This window comes from Mustela nigripes, chromosome 8, assembly GCF_022355385.1.
Source record: "Mustela nigripes isolate SB6536 chromosome 8, MUSNIG.SB6536, whole genome shotgun sequence".
Classification (NCBI taxonomy): Eukaryota; Metazoa; Chordata; class Mammalia; order Carnivora; family Mustelidae; genus Mustela; species Mustela nigripes.
Genome location: NC_081564.1, coordinates 70,221,831 through 70,241,834, shown reverse-complemented (window position 1 = coordinate 70,241,834; position 20,004 = coordinate 70,221,831). Strand labels below are relative to the sequence as shown.

At 36.3% G+C, this 20,004-nt stretch overlaps 1 protein-coding gene and 1 non-coding gene across 2 annotated transcripts in view; one reads left to right on the top strand and one right to left on the bottom strand.

Annotated features, from left to right (window-relative positions):
- The window catches only part of DCC (DCC netrin 1 receptor), a 771,150-nt gene that overhangs the window by 346,123 nt on the left and 405,023 nt on the right, over nucleotides 1-20,004 (bottom strand). The window lies entirely within an intron of this gene.
- Nucleotides 2,483-2,673, top strand: LOC132024071 (U2 spliceosomal RNA). Its single transcript, XR_009406180.1, has one exon. It is a non-coding gene; the product is annotated as a U2 spliceosomal RNA (small nuclear RNA).

Genomic DNA, 20,004 nt, shown 5'->3' with positions numbered 1-20,004 from the left:
AGAAGAAGAATAAATGAAACAAGATGGGATTGGGAGGGAGGCAAACCATAAGTGACTCTTAATCTCACAAAACAAACTGAGGGTTGCCGGGGGGAGGGGGTTTGGGAGAAGGGGGTGGGATTATGGACATTGGGGAGGGTATGTGCTTTGGTGAGTGCTGTGAAGTGTGTAAACCTGGTGATTCACAGACCTGTACCCCTGGGGATAAAAATATATGTTTATAAAAAAAATTTAAAAAAAAAAAAAAAAAAAAAGAATGTTAGTATCTAGGGTTGGCCAGGATGTGACATTTTCTTACACTGTCAACTGAAGTTTGAAAAAGGACAGTCTTTTTAGAGGTTAATTTCACAAAATCCTTTAATATGAGTAATATTCATGCCATCTGACCATTCTCAGGTTTATAAATTTATCATCTAAAACACCCCAAGTAACCTCGTTATCCATGCATCCTGGCAAAATCATAGCTCATTTTCTCAAAATGTAAACCCTATACATCTTGCCAGTTTAAAGCAAATGGGATTATTACTAGATTTTTTTTTTAAACAAAAGATTTTCTAAAAAACGAAACATGATCCAGGATGACCTGTATAAATCTTTTGAGAGTTCTCAAGAAGTTAGACAAATTAGTTTTAAAAGAACAGGAAAAAAAAAATTCAATTCCTTTTTCCCAAAATGCACCTCACTTAGAGATGGTATCACATCAAAAATGAGGTGGTTTCCCCACCTATTCAGAGGCTGCCAAGAGGGAGAGCAATGGGAGTCTGCGCAAGGATGCTTTTCTCCTCAGGCTTCCAGAAGTGCCTTCTCACAGAGCCAGTCTAGACGCAGATGACACAGATAAAGCTCAGAATAGAATTAATCATAGACCCTTTTACCTCAATTTAAACAGTCCTCGTATGAAAAGGAACGGACACATTTTTTAACAAAGGGATGGCTTCTTTCTTTGTACAAGGAATTAATTTTGTTCTTACTAATCCTCCATGCTTTCTCTCTACAGTTACTCGTCTCCACAGAAGGTCTCAATAAGGAACTAATCAGGACTTTTTTCTTTGCTCTTGGAGACCTAATCTCCAGTCTGGCCCTAATCTCCCTGGCCCATTACTGTTGCCATGGTTACGGCTTCTTTATCTGTGGTCATGGAGAAGAGGAGGCGAATTTACCATACTATAACAGAGTCTTTTTTTAAAAATTTATTTAGAAGAATCTCTTTATCAAAGAAAATTATCACAATAAAATCCAGAAAAAGGAAGTGATTTCTGAAAATAATAGAAATTCAAAGAATAGTTTTGAAATTTTGGTTTCTAAGTTCCTTGTCCCTACTACTACTACTAGTACTATTACTACTATTTAATGATGGCAGTGCAATAGCCTTGGTAACAATTACATTATTGGGTTAATTTTTCTATAAAGCCATGTCTGCCTAGATACCAGAAAATTTGTTTCTCTTAGAATTTTACTATATGTTTACAGATATTTTTTCCTTAACCTTATTAACTGCCTGACCTCTACTCCCTATGAGGCACATGAATTATGATTAGATGTATTCACAAAAACATTTAATTTTTATTAATATCAAACAAGCAATAGGCTTACTTTCTTGTCATTCCCCATATTATTAATGAAAATACCTATAAATGTAGCCACCATATCAACTAGATGTTTTATTCACATCATCTCCTTATTAGCCTGAAGATTTGTGTAAAATATAAATGGGTAACATTAAGGAAATTAAAGGAACATTTAATTGTTCTTGGGGCAAATATTATTTCTTTTCCTTTTGCATTTTTTTCTTATCATTGTTTCCTTGACCTCAAACTCTAGTTTTTTAATTGTCCAAATGAAGAAGCACATAAAATTTACATTTTGCTTTAAAGTTTTTATATTTCACAAAGTAATTTTGCAAACTTGCCAGAAAGATGCTCAGCAATATAAGGTTGAAATTATAGAGAATGACAATTTTTTCTAAGGTTTCATATTATTTTCAATATTCAAAGAATCATGGTTTTCTAGCCAGTATATTGAGAACTTTAGTAAAACAAAGAAATGTGAATTTTAAAAAATAATGATTTGATGGGGCGCCTGGGTGGCTCAGTGGGTTAAGCCACTGCCTTCAGCTCAGGTCATGATCTCAGGGTCCTGGGATCAAGTCCCGCATCGGGCTCTCTGCTCAGCAGGGAGCCTGCTTCCCTCTCTCTCTCTCTCTGCCTGCCTGTCTACTGTGATCTCTCTCTGTCAAATAAATAAGTTTAAAAAAAAATCTTATAAAAAAAAAATAAATAAAAAAAAATAAAAAATAATGATTTGAAACGACTTTTTAATTTTAAATTAATATGAGATGGAAGTTAATGATCTCCATATTTCATTAAATCTTAATCTTTACATAAAAGAATTTATTGGGTTAGTCTCTAAAATGGAATAATCAATATTTATTGAATGTCTATCAAGTTTCTACTGTTATGCTTGATTTGAAGAATTATTTTTAATTGCTTCTGTGCATTTTAGTGAAGATCAAGTATAGCATCTGTTCTTATCAGATTAATATCTGATACGTCCTCTAACTGAGGGCAATATATTCAATGGATTTTTGGATCGGGGAGATGGAAGAGGAGTTTGCTCTCTCTACTCCACACATGGACCTGGTATTGTAGTATTTCCAGGAACAGTGCACCCCCTCCATAAAAAAATCATTTTTAAACTCTGGCTTTTTCCCTAAGAACATAGGTGTATACATGTAAGACAATTACTAAGTCTGAGATAGTCTCTTATTTATAAACTAATTCCATCCTAAATTTTCAGTAGGGTGATTGTTTTAGAAATCACAACACGCTTTCTCCCTAAACCATTTCTAATCCATCCCCAGAAACCTATTTAATTTATCATTTTACAGACTAGCATAGTAGTAGTGCTGTGGAATTGGATCATACATTTTTGCATTTTCTTTGGTAAATCATTTCAGGTATCCAATCATTAGTCCATTTAATATTAATGGAGGGATTACTATGTGTAAGGAACTGCATGAAGGTCTTTTTATTTATTTTATTTTTTTAAATATATTTTTTAAAGATTTTATTTATTTATTTGGCTGAGATCACAAGTAGACAGAGAAGCAGGCAGGGTGGGGGGAGCAGGCTCCCCGCCGAGCAGAGCTTGATCCCAGGACCCTAAGATCACGACCTGAGCTGAAGGCAGAGGCTTAACCCACTGAGCCACCCAGGGGCTCCAATTTTTTAAAATATTTTTATCTATTTATTTGACAGAGAGTGAGAGATCATGAGTAGGCAGAGAGGCAGGTAGAGAGAAGGCAGAAGCAGGCTCCTTGCTGAGCAGAAAGCCTGATGCAGGCCTTGATCCTGTGACCCTGAGATCAGGACCAGAACTGAAGGCAGAGGCTTTAACCCACTGAGCCACCCAGGTGCCCTGCATGAAGGCCTTTTTAAATCCACGTCTCAAGGCCAGACCCGGAAGCCAGCTCAGCCATTGGTGATTGTCCCCCCCATCTTCACCGACAAGGACCTATCTCTTCTACCTCTCACATTGCTTCTTCCATCCCAGTTCTAAGTTCTCAGTTGTCGTGGGTAACTGTAAGCCTGAGAAGGGCACAGAGGAAGGTTTCTGGGGTCATTGACCTTAATTGGTTCCATGAAGATCTCATGCTTTCACCTCTGCTACTTTTGTGTACAGCAACCTGGAGGGAATATCTCCCTCCAACTGCTCTGCCGCCCTGACCTGGGCTTCTCCTTCAACCTTCTGCTCAGGTGTCACTTCACTGATTCCCACCCTGGCTTAGGAGCCCCTCATTCTGGACTTTCACAGGAATAGAAAAGGTCCCCTCTGGAAACTTTGTATACTGAATTCTAATGGTCTAGTCATTTTTTTTTTTTAAATTCTATACCAAATTGTATTTTCTGTAAGAGTAGAAGCAAAGTCTACACTGTTCACCAATCTAATCCCCAAATCTAGTAGCATATGTTTAGTGACATCCTAGGCATCCAATGCATTCTTATAGTGTTAGTTAAATGAAAGGCACTGGAAAATTGTGAAATTTATAATGTTAAGACTTTGACTAAAAAATTCCCTCTCAGAAAGCTTAAAAATAGGTATCTGAGATTATGTACTAGGAGGGGACTGAGCTATTACTACAAGCTGGCCATGCTAATCACTATTACTCTGCTAATAAATGACAAAGTAGATTAAAAAGCTGAACTCTGAGACAGGTTCCAAAGGAATGTAGATTTATGATGAGACTACTTCATTTCAGACCAAATGAGAGGGGAACAGGTTCCTAAAATCCAACTATGTGCCAAAAAATGTAGAAGATGTGTTCATATAGGAATAATTTCTAAGAAAAATAATGCTTTCATTAAGAAGCAGAGCAGAAGCCTGAGAAGTTTGAGCTGACTAATGCATCCATAAAAGAATCTGGGAATCTGTTACTTGAAGTGTGATTCTTATCCCCAAACCAATTCTCTATCAAAGAGAATTGTGAGGACAAGGTTGCATGGTAAGAAGGATTATCTATGGCCATACAAAGATATAAGATGAAAAAAAAATTCTAGAAGATATTATCATGTCAGCAGAGATTACTATATCTCTCAGAGTTTAAAGTTTTTCAAAAGACAGAATGATAGGAAAATAATATCTGGTAAATGAAACGGGCCAACCTATACATGTGTGAACCAATTATATTCTTTATTTTCACTTTATTTAAGAAAGTGCTTTTTAAAAGGGTTTATTCAAATGGAGCAGACCTCAAGCAGGTTGAGACGGTGGTTAGTCCAACCTTTTTGTAAACAAGTGGATTCAACTAGAATATTGCAATTAAATAGATGGGGTTGGAACCCCAAGCTATTTGGCTTCTCTGAGCTGTACACTCTACATTTGAAAACTGACCCAATTCACTGATGATGTAAACTGGATTTAAGGGCTGCTCACAGTACCTGGCATATGATACACACTCAGTGAATGTTTATTGTTATGTATCTGTCTTCATATCTGGAAAGCAGAAAGTCAGCTTCTGCTGGACCAGCTTCATGATATCTGGCTGGAAATCTAGGATCCCTACTGGAAAGGCTTTGGGAAGGATTTGGGCTAAATCTGATAGGTCAAGTGAGTTGGGGACAAGGGTGCTTCTGCCATGCAAGGATAGGAGTTGATCAGCTCAATATCTCTCCCTATTTCCTTTCTCAGGTTACAGAGAAAATTCATTCTTTTTTGTTATCCCACATGTCTATTTCAGCAAGCCTGTACTTCATTTCAGGTCTCTTTTCTCTCTGTATTTTCTTACTAATCACTGTACGTTTCCCATCTGTCACTATTCAAGGCTTTGTGAGGCCACCTTTAATCATCTCTCTCATCAATGTCTCTTCCTGGCATCTTTCACCAACTGTAGGAAAGCTCCACTTCTACTCTGTCCCTTTGTTTCCATCTTTCCCTTGAGTTTATGTCATTGAATTGTTAGTCATTATTTATCCCTTCTCAATGCCCAGGGACCCCAAATGTGCCATTTCAATCATTCCCCTGTCACCAGAGCTTCCTCTAGGGATAAAGACTGACAAGCTATGACATCTCCCCTCCCACCACTCACGTGCCTTTATCAACATTCACCTTATCTCAGCCATATGGCACTTTGTCCCTGGCTGCCATGCAATCCTCTTCTCCAGCCGTGAAGAACATCTAAAGAACACATGTATTGCTGATACGAATCAGCATGGTAGGCATTAAGAAACAGTATATTTTTTATGCAATTTCCTTTGGTGAGACGCTACCAAAATAAAATAGCTAACAAGCTATGTTGTTAAGAAAAAAAATAATTGAATCAATGCTAGGTAGTATTAATTTTTTTTTTATAAGAGCTGAATTATTCTGTTAAGAAACTCAAGTAAAAGTAAGTTGAAAATAATACAAATGAAGTAGGGGGAGCTGAAAAGTTTTAGTTATTCTCTTCAGTAATGTAGATACTATTAAGAATTGTTTTTACTGTTTCTGGATACCGAGTCACCCACCTGGCCCATGGTCCGCTCACTCAGGGAAAAGAAAAAAAAAAGCTGCAATCTCGTTTGATGGCTTGGTGAGTTCTACTAATGGCAAATGCCCAACTTTGTCCATGGGATTTAAAATAAATTTTTAAATAATTTATTTAAAGTTACTGTATAAGTGTACCCATGGAAATGCTCATTGCCAGGATGGGCTAGTTTTGGTGTTCTGAAACGTCTCTGAGAATAAGAATTTCAGAAAATACTCACCAAATGTTATGCTTCTGGTAGACCAGAAGAGAATGAGCATGGGAGGCAGCATCTCAGGCCAGGAGTGCATTGACAGGGCATGGAGGTTTATTAAGCAGCCATGTGCAGTTCACTTGGCTCTAACCCCTAGCTACTCATCCTCAAGTTTTATAGCCTCCAAAACATATTAAAGGGAAATAAATAGAATAAAAGAGGATATAAAACTAAGATAAATTATTACTTATTCCAATTAAGTCTATACAAGTAGAGTCTCATATCACCACTATGAAGCCACTGAAAAACTACAAGGGGGCACAGAATGCATAGGAAATATGTTTCCTTAGGACCCTGTTTCTTTTGAGTTTGATATATTAGACAAAGAAAAAGAGAGAGAGAAAGAGAGAGAGAGCGAGAGAGAGAGAGAGAGCACACACATAAGTGAGAGAAGCAGTACAATTCTATTCTAGTCCCCTTTCTGGGAATTGAGACAGTGAGCACAGAGAACTTGCAGCCACAGTTGAGTGATCACTCACATAAACTCCCCCCCTTCTTTTTATTTTTTAGTGTACTGAAGTAAAGAAAATGCTAGTAAAGCTGTAAACTATAAAAAAGGCTTATTGATCTGAACCTAGCACTCATACTTCATATCCATTAAGTAGGCAAACAAAAGGAATAGCCATCACAGATGATCAAGTAATAAAAACACATTATTTTATAAATTATGGCTGTGAATCAAATTCCAGCATTCTTTTTTGTTCACTCTAAACAGAACAGTATTAATTCCTACAGAAGAAGATGGGTCTTTCACAAAGTCTTGTTTGATTTTTTTAAATAATCCATATATGTGTTGATTTACTCAAAGGCCCGTATCAGTTTGAATGATGGCTGGTAAATCTATTGAATAATTCCATATATAACATAGGGCATGTATTATTCTGAAATATAGGATACATGTATTCAACTATGATAATAAATGTATCTATTTCAAATTTGATTCTTGGTTGCTATTATAACTAAAGCAAAATATATGTTTGACCTATATCCACATATTTTTCCTCATCAAGAGGTATAATGGATGACATTTTTTTTCTAGAGCAAAGTGAAAAGAATCCTAGGATTGCAATAAGAAGGAAGGCTATATTGTCTTTCAGTCAGTAGCTGGACAGATATCTTCTAGGGTAAGGTAGGTTATAAGATTGCTACCACTAAGGTTCTATCATGCTAGGAAGCAACAGTGTCTTCCATCTCTGTCTCTTTTTCCTGTTTGTTTTTCTACTTATTATTTCTCTCTTTTTTTCTCTGAAGCTGATTCATCAAAATATGGGATAGAATTTGGAACCCAATGGCAGCATCACAGTCCACTTTAGGGATAATGGTTATCCTTAAAGATAACATAATACTGGGAGTGGCGGGGTTTGGGATTAGGATGTTAAAATGATGGAATTCTATGCCAGAGTCATTACTTACTATATAACCTTATTATAATGTCTCCTGTCTCTGCATTTTTTTCATCATAAAACACATGGGCAGGCAGTTGTGAGGATATGACAAAAAAAAAAAAAAACCCATAAAGAAAAATAAATATTACCACCATATTGAAATTAAAGCTTTTGTATGGAAAAGCATAATGAGTGAGATTAAAATATGCATGACAAATTGGAACAGTATTTTTAATGATATTATAAAGGACTGATTTTCCTAATATGCAAATAGTTGTCACAAATTAACTAAACTAACCAAGACAAGAAAGTAAGTAAGAAAGGCAGAGCCAAAAAAGATGGGAAAATAGTATCAGTATATGCAGCTTTCAATATATTTGAAAACTCTTATTATCTGTCAGAATAATGACTAATTCCACCAAAAATAATCATGTCACTGCAAAGGATGTCACCATAAAAATACAAAGTACCAGAGCACCTGTGTGGCTCACTCAGTTAAGCATCTGGTGATTTTGGCTCAGGTCCTGAGATTGAGCCTCATTTCAGGGTGTGCACTCAGCAGAGTCTGCTTCTCTCCCTCTTCCATTGCTCTTCCCTCCCACCCCTATTCACTTGTGCCCTGTTTGTACCATTTTCAATTTCTTTTATCAGTGTTTTACAACTTTTAGATTACAAATCTTTCATCTCTTTGGCCAGGTTTATTTCTAGGTATCTTATTTTTGGTGCAACTGCAAATGAGATGGTTTTCCTAATTTCTCTTTCTGCTACTTCATTATTAGTGTATAGAAATGCAATAGTCTTCTGTACATGGATTTTGTATCATATGATTTTATTAAATTCACTTATCAGTTCTAGCAATTTCTTTATTGGAATTTTAGGATTTTCTATATATAATATCATGTCATCTGCAACTAGTGAAAGTTTTACTTACTATTTACTGACTTGGATATCTTTTATTTCTTTTTGTTATCTGGTTGCTGTGGCTAGGACTTCTAGTATTGTGTTGAATAAAAGTGGTGAGAGTGGAGATCTTTGTTTTGTTCCTGACCTTTGGGAAAATTTCTCTGTTTTTTCCCATTAAAGATGATGTTACCTTTATGTTTTTCTTTTTCTTTTTTTTTTCTTTAAGATTTTATTTGATTATTTAACAGAGAGAGAGAGAGAGAGAGAGAGAGAGAAAGAGATCATTAGTAGGCAGAGAGGCAGGCAGAAAGAGAGGGGGAAGCAGGCTCCTTGCTGAGCAGAGAGCCTTATGTGGGGCTGGGTCCCAGGACCCTGGGATCATGACCTGAGCCAAAGGCAGAGGCTTAACCCACTGAGCCAAGCAGGCACCCCTGCCTTCATGTTTTTCACATATGAGCTCTCTTATCTTGAGGTATGTTCCCTCTAAACCTACTTTGCTGAGGGTTTTTATCATGAATTGATGTTGTGCTTTGTCATATGTTTTCTCTCTATCTATTAAAATGATCATATTGTTTTTATCCTTTCTCTTGTTGATATGACGTATCATGTTGATTGATTTGCGACCACCCTTGCATCCCAGGAATAAATCTCACTTGATCATGGTGAACGGTTTTTAAATGTATTGTTGGATAAAGTTTGCAATATTTTGTTGAGGATTTCTGCATTAGTGCTCATCAGAGATACTGGCCTGCAGTTCTCTCTTTTTTTTTTTTTTTTGATAGTGGCTTTATCTGGTTTTGGTATCAGGGTGATGCTTGTATCATTGAATGAATTTAGAAGCTTTCCTTCCTCTTTTATTTTGTTGGGGGCAGAATGAGAAGAAGAGGTATTAACTTTTTATTTTTGGATGAGTCTGGATAAATTTTTATCAATTTTGTTGATCTTTTCAAAGAACCAGCTCCTGGTTTCATTGAGTTATTTACTGTGTTTTTTGTTTTTTTGCTTTTGTTTTTGTTTTTAGTTTCTACTTCTTTTATTGCTTATCCAATCTTTATTATTTACTTCCTTCTACTGGTTTGGGGTTTTGTTTGTTCTTGATTTTCTAGCTCCTTAGGTGTAAGGTTATGCTGTTTACCTGAGACTTTTCTTGCTTGCTTAAGGTGGACCTGTATTGCTACAAACCTCCTTCCTAGAACAGCTTTTGTTGCATCCCAAAGATTTTGGACCATTTCATTTTAATTTGTTTCTATGTATTTTTTTATTTCCTCCTTGATTTTTCCATTGATCCATTCACTGTCTAAGAGCATGCTATTTAACCTCCATGTACTTGTGCTCTTTCCAGATATTTTTCTTGTGACTGCTTTCTAGCTTCACAGTGTTGTGGTCAGAAAAGGTGGTTGGTATGATTCCAATCTTTTTTTTAATTTGTTGAGACTTGTTTTGTGGTCTAACATGTGATCTATTCTGGAGAATGTTCTATGTACACTTGAAAAGAATGTATATTCTGCTGTCTTAGGATGGAATGTTCTGAATATATCTGCTCCAATGTGTCATTCAAAACCACAGTTTCCTTGATTCTCTGGATGATCTAACCATTAATGCAAGTGAGGTATTAAAGTGCTCTACTATTAGTGCATTACTATCAATTAGTTTCTTTATGTGTGTTATTAGCTGCTTTATATGTATTTGATTTTTCCCATGTTGGGTGTATAAATATTTACAATTATTAGATCTTCTTATTAGATTTTCCCCTTTATAATTACATAGTGTCCTTCTTTGTCTCTTAAAGTCTTGTTTTAAAGGATTTTTGTTGTTGTTGTTCTGTTATCAGTATAGCTACCCTAGCTTTCTCTTTACTGCTATTTGCATGATAAATGCTGTTCTATCCCTTTATTTTCAGCCTGCCCATGTCTTTAGGTTTGAAATGAGTCTCTTGTAGAAAGCATATAGAGTGGTTCTCCTTTTTTATCTATTCTGTCACCCCCTCCATGTATTTTGATTGGAGTGTTTAGTCTATTTTTTGTGTGTGTGTGTGTTTAGTCTATTTACATTCAAAGTAATTATTGGTAGGTATATACTTACTACTGTCATTTTGTTACTTGTTTTGTGGTTGATTTTGTAGTTTTTCTTTATTCCTTTCTTCTCTTGCTCTTTTCTCATGGTTTGCTGACTTTCTTTAATGATATACTTAGATTCTTTTCTCTTTATTTTTTGCATTTCTATCACCAGTTTTTGATTTGTAGGTACCATTAGGTTTATATATAACCTCTTATGCATATAGCAGTCTGTATTAAGATGATGGTTGCTGAAGTTTGAACCCATTCTTTACTCCTTTTTAGGTACATAGTGTTATACTTCACATTCTTTCATTTTGTGAATCCCTTGACTGATTTTTATAGCTATACTAAATATTACTGTGTTTGTGCTTCTTACTTTTCTTGCTTCTCCTTATCATCTTTCCTTTCAACTCAGAGTCCTCATTAACATTTCTTCAGAGCTGGTTTTGTGGTCATGAATTCTTTTAACTTCTGTTTGTTTGGGAAACTCTGTATCTCCTTCTACTCTGAATGACAGCCTTGCTGGATAAAGTATTTTTGGTTGCAGGTTATATTTTCTTTCATCATTTTGAATACATTATGTCACGCCCTTCGGGTCTACAAACTTTCTTCCAAAAAAAACAGCTGATAACCTTTTGGGGTTTTCCTTGTATGTATCCGTTTTTTTTTTTTCTCTTGCTGCTTTTAAAATTCCCTCTCCTTTACTACTTTTTGCCATTTTCATTATTATGTCTTGGTGTGGCCCTCCTTGGGTTGATTTTGTTGGGGACTCTCTGTGCATCCTGGATATAGATTTCTGTCTTTCTCCAGCTTTCTCCAGGGAATTTTTTGTTATTATTTCTTCAAATAAATTTTATGGGGCACCTGTGTGGCTCAGTGGGTTAAGTCTCTACCTTTGGCTCAGGTCATGATCCCAGGGTTCTGGGATCAAGCCCCACATCGGGCTCTCTGCTCAGCAAAGAGCCTACTTCCCCCCCCCGCCGCCCCCCCCCCCCCCCACCGCCTGCCTCTCTGCTTGCCTCTCTACTTTCTTGTGATCTCTATCTGTCAAATAAATAAATAAATAAATAAATAAATAAATCTTTTAAATAAATAAAATTTTCTGCCCCCTTTCTCTCTCTTCTTCTTCTGGGATCCCCAAAATGCAAATGTTATTATGCTTGAAGATGTTGCAGTTTTGCCTATGTATTTTTTTTTTTAAGATTTTATTTATTTATTTGACAGAGAGAGATCACAGGTAGGTAGAGAGACTGGCAGAGAGAGAGAGAGACAGCGGGAAGCAGGCTCCCTGCTGAGCAGAGAGCCCGATGTGGGACTAGATCCCAGGACTCTGAGATCATGACCTGAGCCGAAGGCAGCGGCTTAACCCACTGAGCCACCCAGGCACCCCTGCCTATGTATTTTTATTTATTTATTTTTTCTCTCTCCTGTTCAGGTGGATTGCTTTCCATTACTCTGTCCTCCAGGTAGCTGATCCATTCTTCTGCTTTCTCCAGTCTACTATTTATTCCATGTAGTATATTTTTAATTTCAGTTACTGAGTTCTCATCTCTGATTGGCTCTTTTTTTGTGTTTTCTATCTCTTTTCTGAGAGTCTCCCTGAGGTCCTCCACTCTTTTCACAAGTCCAGTGAATATCTTTATGGCTATTAGTTTAAATTCTTTATCAGACATATTACTCGATCTCCATTTTGTTTGGCTCTCTCACTATGCTCTTGCTCTGTTCTTTATTTGGGACATATTTCTGTCTTCTCATTTTGTCTAACTCTCTATGTCTGTTTCTCTGTTAGAACAGCTATGTCTCCTGTTCTTGAAAGTAGTGGCCTTATAAGAATTGGTCATATAATGCCCTGCAATGTCCCTGTTCACCACAACTTAGCACTACAGAAGTGTCTCCTGTGTGTTGTGTGTATTGGGTGTATTGTGTATGTCCTACTGTTGTGGCTGAGCTGTTTTGGCCTTCAGTTCAGTCACATGCAATGGATCCTTTGCTAGTTATAAGCAGGGTATGTTTCCTGTAGTAGGTGAGTCTGAGGCCACCTTGGGCTTCAGTTGAGTCAGACAAGGCATTTGCTAAAGATGCAGTAGCACTGAATTGCAGGGCACTTTCCCTGTGTTGTCCCCTGAGAAGCTTTAGTAGGTGGGTAAGATGTGTAGTCAGACCTGATGTATGTGCCCAGTCTATTGTGGGGCTGCAGTGGGACTGGTATGTGTGTGTGGTTGTCATCTCCTCTCCCTGGGACATGAGTCATTCCGGAGTAGTTTTGGCCCACTAGGGCTGCTTGCAGACTGCCAGGCTTGCAGCATTGCTTTGAAAGGCCTCTGGCTAAGGATGTATTGCAGAAGGCAGGCCCACAGGAGAAGTTAGGCAGGGGTGGCATGTGAAGTGCCACACAAGTTCTGCATAGGTCTACTATGGGAGGGGGCTTACAGCCATGAGAGGATGGATTGCATGGAGGCAGTGTATCTGCAGAATGGGTGTGAGGTGTGCTGTTAATAAGTTAGGTGGACAGCATTTCTGCTATGCTGGTTCTGACAATATATATCTGTATATCTCAGCTGGGGGATTGGAGAGGGAAAAGGAGCCACCAGCTCTTTTGTTCTTAGAGGAGTCTGCCAAAGATCCCTGCCCTCCAGCACAAGTTCTGAGATTTGTAAATAAATCTCCTTAATCTATACTCCAGGCATTTTTTTGAACTGCAGGTTTTATACATATCTCAGCAGGGCTATTTGTTGTGCTGTCTCTTTAAAGATGTGACTCTGCCTTCCTGTCTCTGCCTGCTGATTTTTAATGTTTCTGGTGTTAAGCTCCACTGATTACTAGGCCACTCTGATTTTCAAAACCAAATGTTACAAGGGTTCATCTCTCCCATATGGGTCTCCCATACCTGGGATAACTGACCTGGGGTCTGGTCCTCTCTCTTCTCTGTGCCCATAGCATGCCTTCCTCCCATTAACAGTCCTACAAATCCATTTGGTTCCTGACTGCAACTGCCCCCTTCCCACCCTTTTTAGCATGGCCTCTTCTCTACATTTAGCCATGGAGACTCTTTTCTTTCAGTATTTGGGTAGTTTTCTTGGTTATTTATATTTATGTGTGTCCTATCTATGGGATGAGGTGAGTTTTAAATGGTCCAACTCCACCATCTTCCCCAGAAGTCCTGGTCCCAATGTTGTTGTTGTTGTTGTTGTTTTTAGTTTTGAAAAACATAGCATGGTAAAGGGAGATGTTAACAGTGGAGACACTGGCATGAGGGTATACAGGAGCTCTGTAATAGTTTCACAAGTTTTTTGTAAATCAAAAATTATATATATATATACATATATATATAATTTAGAAAACAGGAGGAGCTGTGTCTTTAATCATAGTTAATAGGTCAACTCTAATGCCCTTAGCATTGTTTTTTGTTGTTGTTGCTGTTATTTGTTTGTTTGCTTAATTTTAGCTGAAAGTAGACTCCATGAAGACACGTGACAAAAGAAATCTTATCTATTAGGGGTGCATCGTCTCACTTCTGAGTGAAAAATTAGAAAAAAATAAACAAGGACAGTGTTAACTTTTAGGATTCTTAGTGTGGTCAGACCTAACATCTACGAGTCAGTGAGGAAAAATTATTTCTGGAGAGTTAAAAGGGATGTGCACCATACTGACTTCCAAACACAGATTTGAGAGACAAAGTGTTAATGCATCTGGAAATTGTCCTCCTTCCCAGAGTGCTTATGATTCTTGCTGATGCTTCTGTATCCCCTGGCACCAGTCTAACTGTGTATCCACTTTGTATTTCATCCTACAAGTAATGCAATGGATTCCAACTAGATTCTTGTTTCATTTCATTTTTCACCTACTTAGCAGCTAATAGCTAGTAAAATTAAAGATGACAGAATGGAAAAGCTGTTTTGCTTACGTTGACACAGTAAATTCCCAGACAGCATGGACCTAGCTAATCACCATGTTTGTCATGTGGGGAAATTCTCAGGTAAGAAGTTTGACATTTGCGCTCAGATGGTTTTACAGCCACCATACCTTGGGTGGCTTGGTGTTCTATGTGCTTCCTTGAGAAATACTGAATATTTTCTAAAGGATGGTAAGAAAAGGTAATAACAACCAAGGCAGCAAAATTCAAAGTTATTGGTGGGAAGCTTTGTTTTTTTGTAAACGCATAACCATGGAGCAGACGGAGGGGAGAAGGAATGAGGAGAACAACTTGTTGAGGAAAGTCTAGAAAACTAAAATTCATAGAAGAGAACACTTATATACCAATGACTCAAGTGAAAAGACTGAATAACCAGAAGAATTCATAAAATCTATACAATTAAAATAATATTTCTAAAACCTACATAACACAGATTTTGTTACTTCAGAGTAAGAATATCATAGATAACTAAGATCTAGGATAAACTTCCAGATAATTTAATATGTCCTCTACATATGGCAATTTATGATTCCAACATAACTATAAAGTCCATTTTGGTTAGCAATTTCAACTTCTTTCTCCTCCAAGGCTTTTTTCCATTTTCAACTATTAGCAGTTATGGTAAATAATTTTAAATTTCACTTTACTCTTACTCATGGTTGCCCTCTGCTTCATGAATCTTTGCCCAAAAACATAGCCTAGTTTGTTTTTGTTTTTTTAGGAGCTACCTACCTATGTCTATTCTAACCTTTCTTACTTTCCTAACCCTTACATTCAGATAATGTCACTATTTTTAGCTCATTAAAAACCACAAAATATGTCACTAGGTAATTTCATTATAATTTTGTTTCCATAATAATCTCATCTAAAGAAAGCTATAGTTATCAACTCAATATCAATGAGTCTGGCAGATTTTTCTCTGACGGAGGTTACACCAGGGACCATGTTATATAAATACTTGACTGATTCTCATGATTCTCATGGTACTGATTGCAAAATTTAGGGATGTATATTAAAAATGTTATAAGTTATCTAATGACTTATTAGGGGGCTGCCTGTGCCATTTTCACTCTGAAAATTCATTACATGTTATGAAATATACTTATAACTCATGTTAAAACAACTACTTCTGAATTTTGAGTAGATTCTTGGGGTATAGGATACTGGGATCTATTGAATAAATCAGTGACCACATTCCATATCCTTCATGGTTTTACACATTTTTATATAACTCCCCTCTCAGATCTTATCTTTCTAATCTTAAAAAACATAACCTCATCCTCCCCATTACTGCACACTGACAGTTTCTTCCTCTTTTCCCTTAGCGTATATTAGTCTTTACACAAAAAAACATTCTCCCTCTTGATTGTATTAGCCTCCCTTCTTGATCATATCTACCTTTATCTCCCTTTTTGAGCAAATTGAATGGCCCACAGTTTTTAAAACATAAACTTGACATTATTTTTTATAATGATAAGGAGATGGAAACTCATCTACCAAATCCTTTCTATTAACCTCCCTATGTTATTGATCTCTTTAGATTCTGGTATATTGAGGGTATATTTTAAATGAAGTCACTTCAACACCCCCTTTTTCCCATTCTTAGTTCTGCTTCTCAGTTTCCTCTCATAAAAATGTCACCCATACGGAAACGTCATGCTAAAATATGGCAAGATAACTTCTGTGAAAGAATTCATTTTCACTTCTACCAAATTAATCTGGATTGAGACTGAGCCACACAGATAAAATCTTGTTTAATTTGGATTTTACCATATGTTTTTCTAATATATATTTTAAAACTGAGCAAATCTGTTTCACCCAGACTGGAATAGTCTTATATATAGAAAGATTCTTTGAACAATATGAAGAGAATAAAAAGACATAAACCCTTTTACTTATCTCTTATTGAATTATAGTTTACTTATCTGAATTATGGTTTGTCTTCGTAGACTAAAAACTCCCTTATAACAAGGCACATATATAATTTGTACACTTATCCATTCATTTATCTATTTGTCTGATAATTTGCTCATTCAAAATGTTTTTTTTTTTTTTTTTTTGAGCACCTCCTCTGTTACAGGCAGCATTCTAGGTCATAGAAATGAAGTAAAAAAGATAACCCTTTGCATTCTTGGAACTCACATAACTCATTCATACCTTCTTTGGTGAGTGAGTAGTGAATATTAAATAAAGTAGATGCTCTAATGATCACAGAGTGGGGAAGTTAAGTATTATCTGATGTGTTTTTGGTTTAGAGGAAAAAAAGAATTACATCTAAAAATTAAAGGCAGCAAAGGACAGTGATTAAGTAAAGATTCCAGAGCCAGATTTCTTTGGTTACATACTACGTATGTGTCCTCAACAAATTATCTCTCCTTTCTGGACCTGTTTTCTCATCTATAGAATGTGGATGATAACAGCAATACCTAACCCTTAAGACTATTTTAACCCCTAAGACTATTTTAATAGTCAACTGAGTGCAAATTTGTAAAACACATACAAGAATGACTGTCTGAAAAGAAGTATTCCATTAGCTTCTTTTGAATAAAGGAGATGTCCAAGAAGAAAAACAAGAAAAAGAAAAAGAAAAAGAAAAAGAACAACTAGGAATTAGATCATGAGACAGTGCTTACTGATTCCAATTTCACCAGTGCACTACATTGGGCAAACACTTTAGTATTACTTTGTTTCTCTTTGGTCATTTTAAAGACAAATATAATAACATAAACTTCAACTGCCTCTTTCACTTGGGCAGAGTGAGCCCAAATGACTTCCTGATCCCAGAAGAAAGTTGTGTAATTAGAAATAGCACACTCTGCTGCTTTTGGCCCCATTAGTTGCTAGCCCCAAGGGAGTGGTTTAGGCTGGAAAAAGACAAAAACACTGGACATCCAAGGTTGAGTTTGATAAGGGACTGTATCATCATTGTTTTTTGAATGATCCCTATGTATCATGTATTGTGCAAATCAGTTTATACACATCAAGTGGCATCTACTGTAATTTTGTATCATGAGAGACACCGGGTAGTTCAGGATGCACCTAAGGTCACACAGATCAAGGGGTAGAGAATGTTGCAAACCCAAGCTTTTGGCGGCAATAAAACCATATAGTTTGTATAAGAACAGAGGGCATTACAAACTTCTACTGATACCACATGTAGCTGCCTTCCTGATATTCTAAAATGAATATTAAGTGCTAAGTGTTGTACACTTGTCATGAAAAAATATATTAGATAAAAATTATTAAAAATCATATTTCTCAGGTTCAAATTATTGATGCACTTGCAGTATTTAGTAGCTTGTCAGACTTGCAGCCTTATTTTACTGTAAACCCACAGGCATATTGTTAGTGTCATCTTTGAAATATTCACTAATTCCATGACAGAATTGTAAATTCTTTTCAGTCTAGAAGGTATAGAGCCACCTGTTATTTTGAAAACCTAAACAACATGTATTTAGTACATGATAAAATTAAGAAAGCTACCCTGGTATGAATCACAGATGCTAATTTGGTGGCATAAATGTAGAATGATATATTGTACAATCCTGGCAATTATGTCAGAAATCAGTCTAGAGTAATTCATTAACACCTTTTCTTCATGAAAAAAGGAAGAAGCTGACATCTGTAACTAATATTATGATCTATGTTATTTTACATTATGTTTCTGATTTTATGAACAGTAGGCAACCATAAGATAATTGAATAGCTAATTATTAAAATACTCCATTTTTATATTCAGTCACTGTTCAAGAATGTAGATTCATTTTGCAAATTATAGGTCTTATTTTACTGATGAGGAAGAAGGAAATCGACAACTTCAGAGAGGCACATTAACTCTTTCAGAGCCTGATGCAGCCTGTAAGGACATGCTTGATTCTGTACCATAGCTATGATCCTGAGATTTTGTATAAAAACCAAACCAGTATAAATTAACTCAAAACTTAAGTATACCAATAACACTATTATTTAAAATTCAAATCACATACTGTTTAAGCATTTCTGAAACACATACATAAAAATTTACTTAAAGGTATCTTATTTGTTTATTTAAACATATTACTAGATAATTATTTATTTAAGGGGCTTTCTCTTAAACAACTGTATGACTACATCATAAGATGACTTAAGTTGACTGTACTTCCACTGAGTACAGATGGGCTTATAGTCAACAGATACGGCAAAACTGATGAGACAGGCATTCCCTTACATTATCTGGCAGAGGTGAAGGAGCACTATCTTGATTAGGTAACATCTTATAAATCTCAGTCTTAGTAGACGGATGGTATTAAAGAAATGAGCTGCCATTTTGTGAACTGTTTATGAAATGGGCCATATGGCAGGGAACTATGATAGCCTCTGAAATCTAAGGGTAGCCATTGGGGAATGGCCGGGAACGAAATGGGGATCTTGATCCTGTAGCTCCAGACAAATTATGACAATAACCTAGAAGCTTGGAGTTGGGTCAAACTTGACTGCAGTAGACTCTGACTTATATCTGGATTGTATGCTAGTGAGATCCTGAACCAGAGAACTCAACAAAGCTATGCTTGGTGTGCTGACCCAAGGAGCCTAAGAAATAAGAAATGTATATCATATTAAATGGCTAAGTTTATGGTAATTTATTATACAGCAGTGGGAAATGAATACACCAACCTATCATACAGGTCAATATGAAATACTTCTCAAAGGTCAGTTATGCCTCTCCTCTTCCCAGGAGAGTAGAGATTATTAAGTCCACTAGAGAAAATTTCAATTGTTTTCAGAATATTCCTTTGGAGCCTGAATATTTAATATATATGAAGGATATTGTCAATTCAATTTCTCCTAAGAGTACATTCTGAGCAATATGAAGTTTTCATCCATATGCACACATGGTTTAGTATTATTAGAGACATGGTAAATCTATGGTAATTCTCTAAATAGTGCTTAAGTGAGGAGAAATAGATCTTTTCATTTTTTAAAACAACTTTTATTGAGGTATGATTTCTGTTCAATGGACTGCACTCATTTGAAGCATATAATTTGTCAAGTTCTGACAGATGTATAAACTTGTAAAATTACCACCAGAATCATGAAACAGAGCCCCAAACCCCAAAACTTTCCTCCTGTTCCTTCCTTGTAGCTATTCTTCTTGCCACCACCAGTTCCTGGAAACCTGTGACCTGCTTTCTGTCACTAGAGGTTCAGTTTGCTTTTTCTAGAATTTCATATACGTGGACTCATAGGTATGCAATTTTTTGGGTGTCTGGCCTCTTTCACTTGGTACAATGTGGATCTTCTAAATTTTTTCATCGTGTTGTGAAACTGAAAAAGCAGTGTGCTTAAAACTCAGTATCTCAAAACCAAAAACTGTCTTTAGGTATAATGACTGAGTCCCAGCATGGCAATGCTGTGTGCTGCTCCTTCGGTACTCACTCAAATACATCCATGCTTATTTTGTAAGGGGTTGACTTATATTGTAGGGGGTTTAT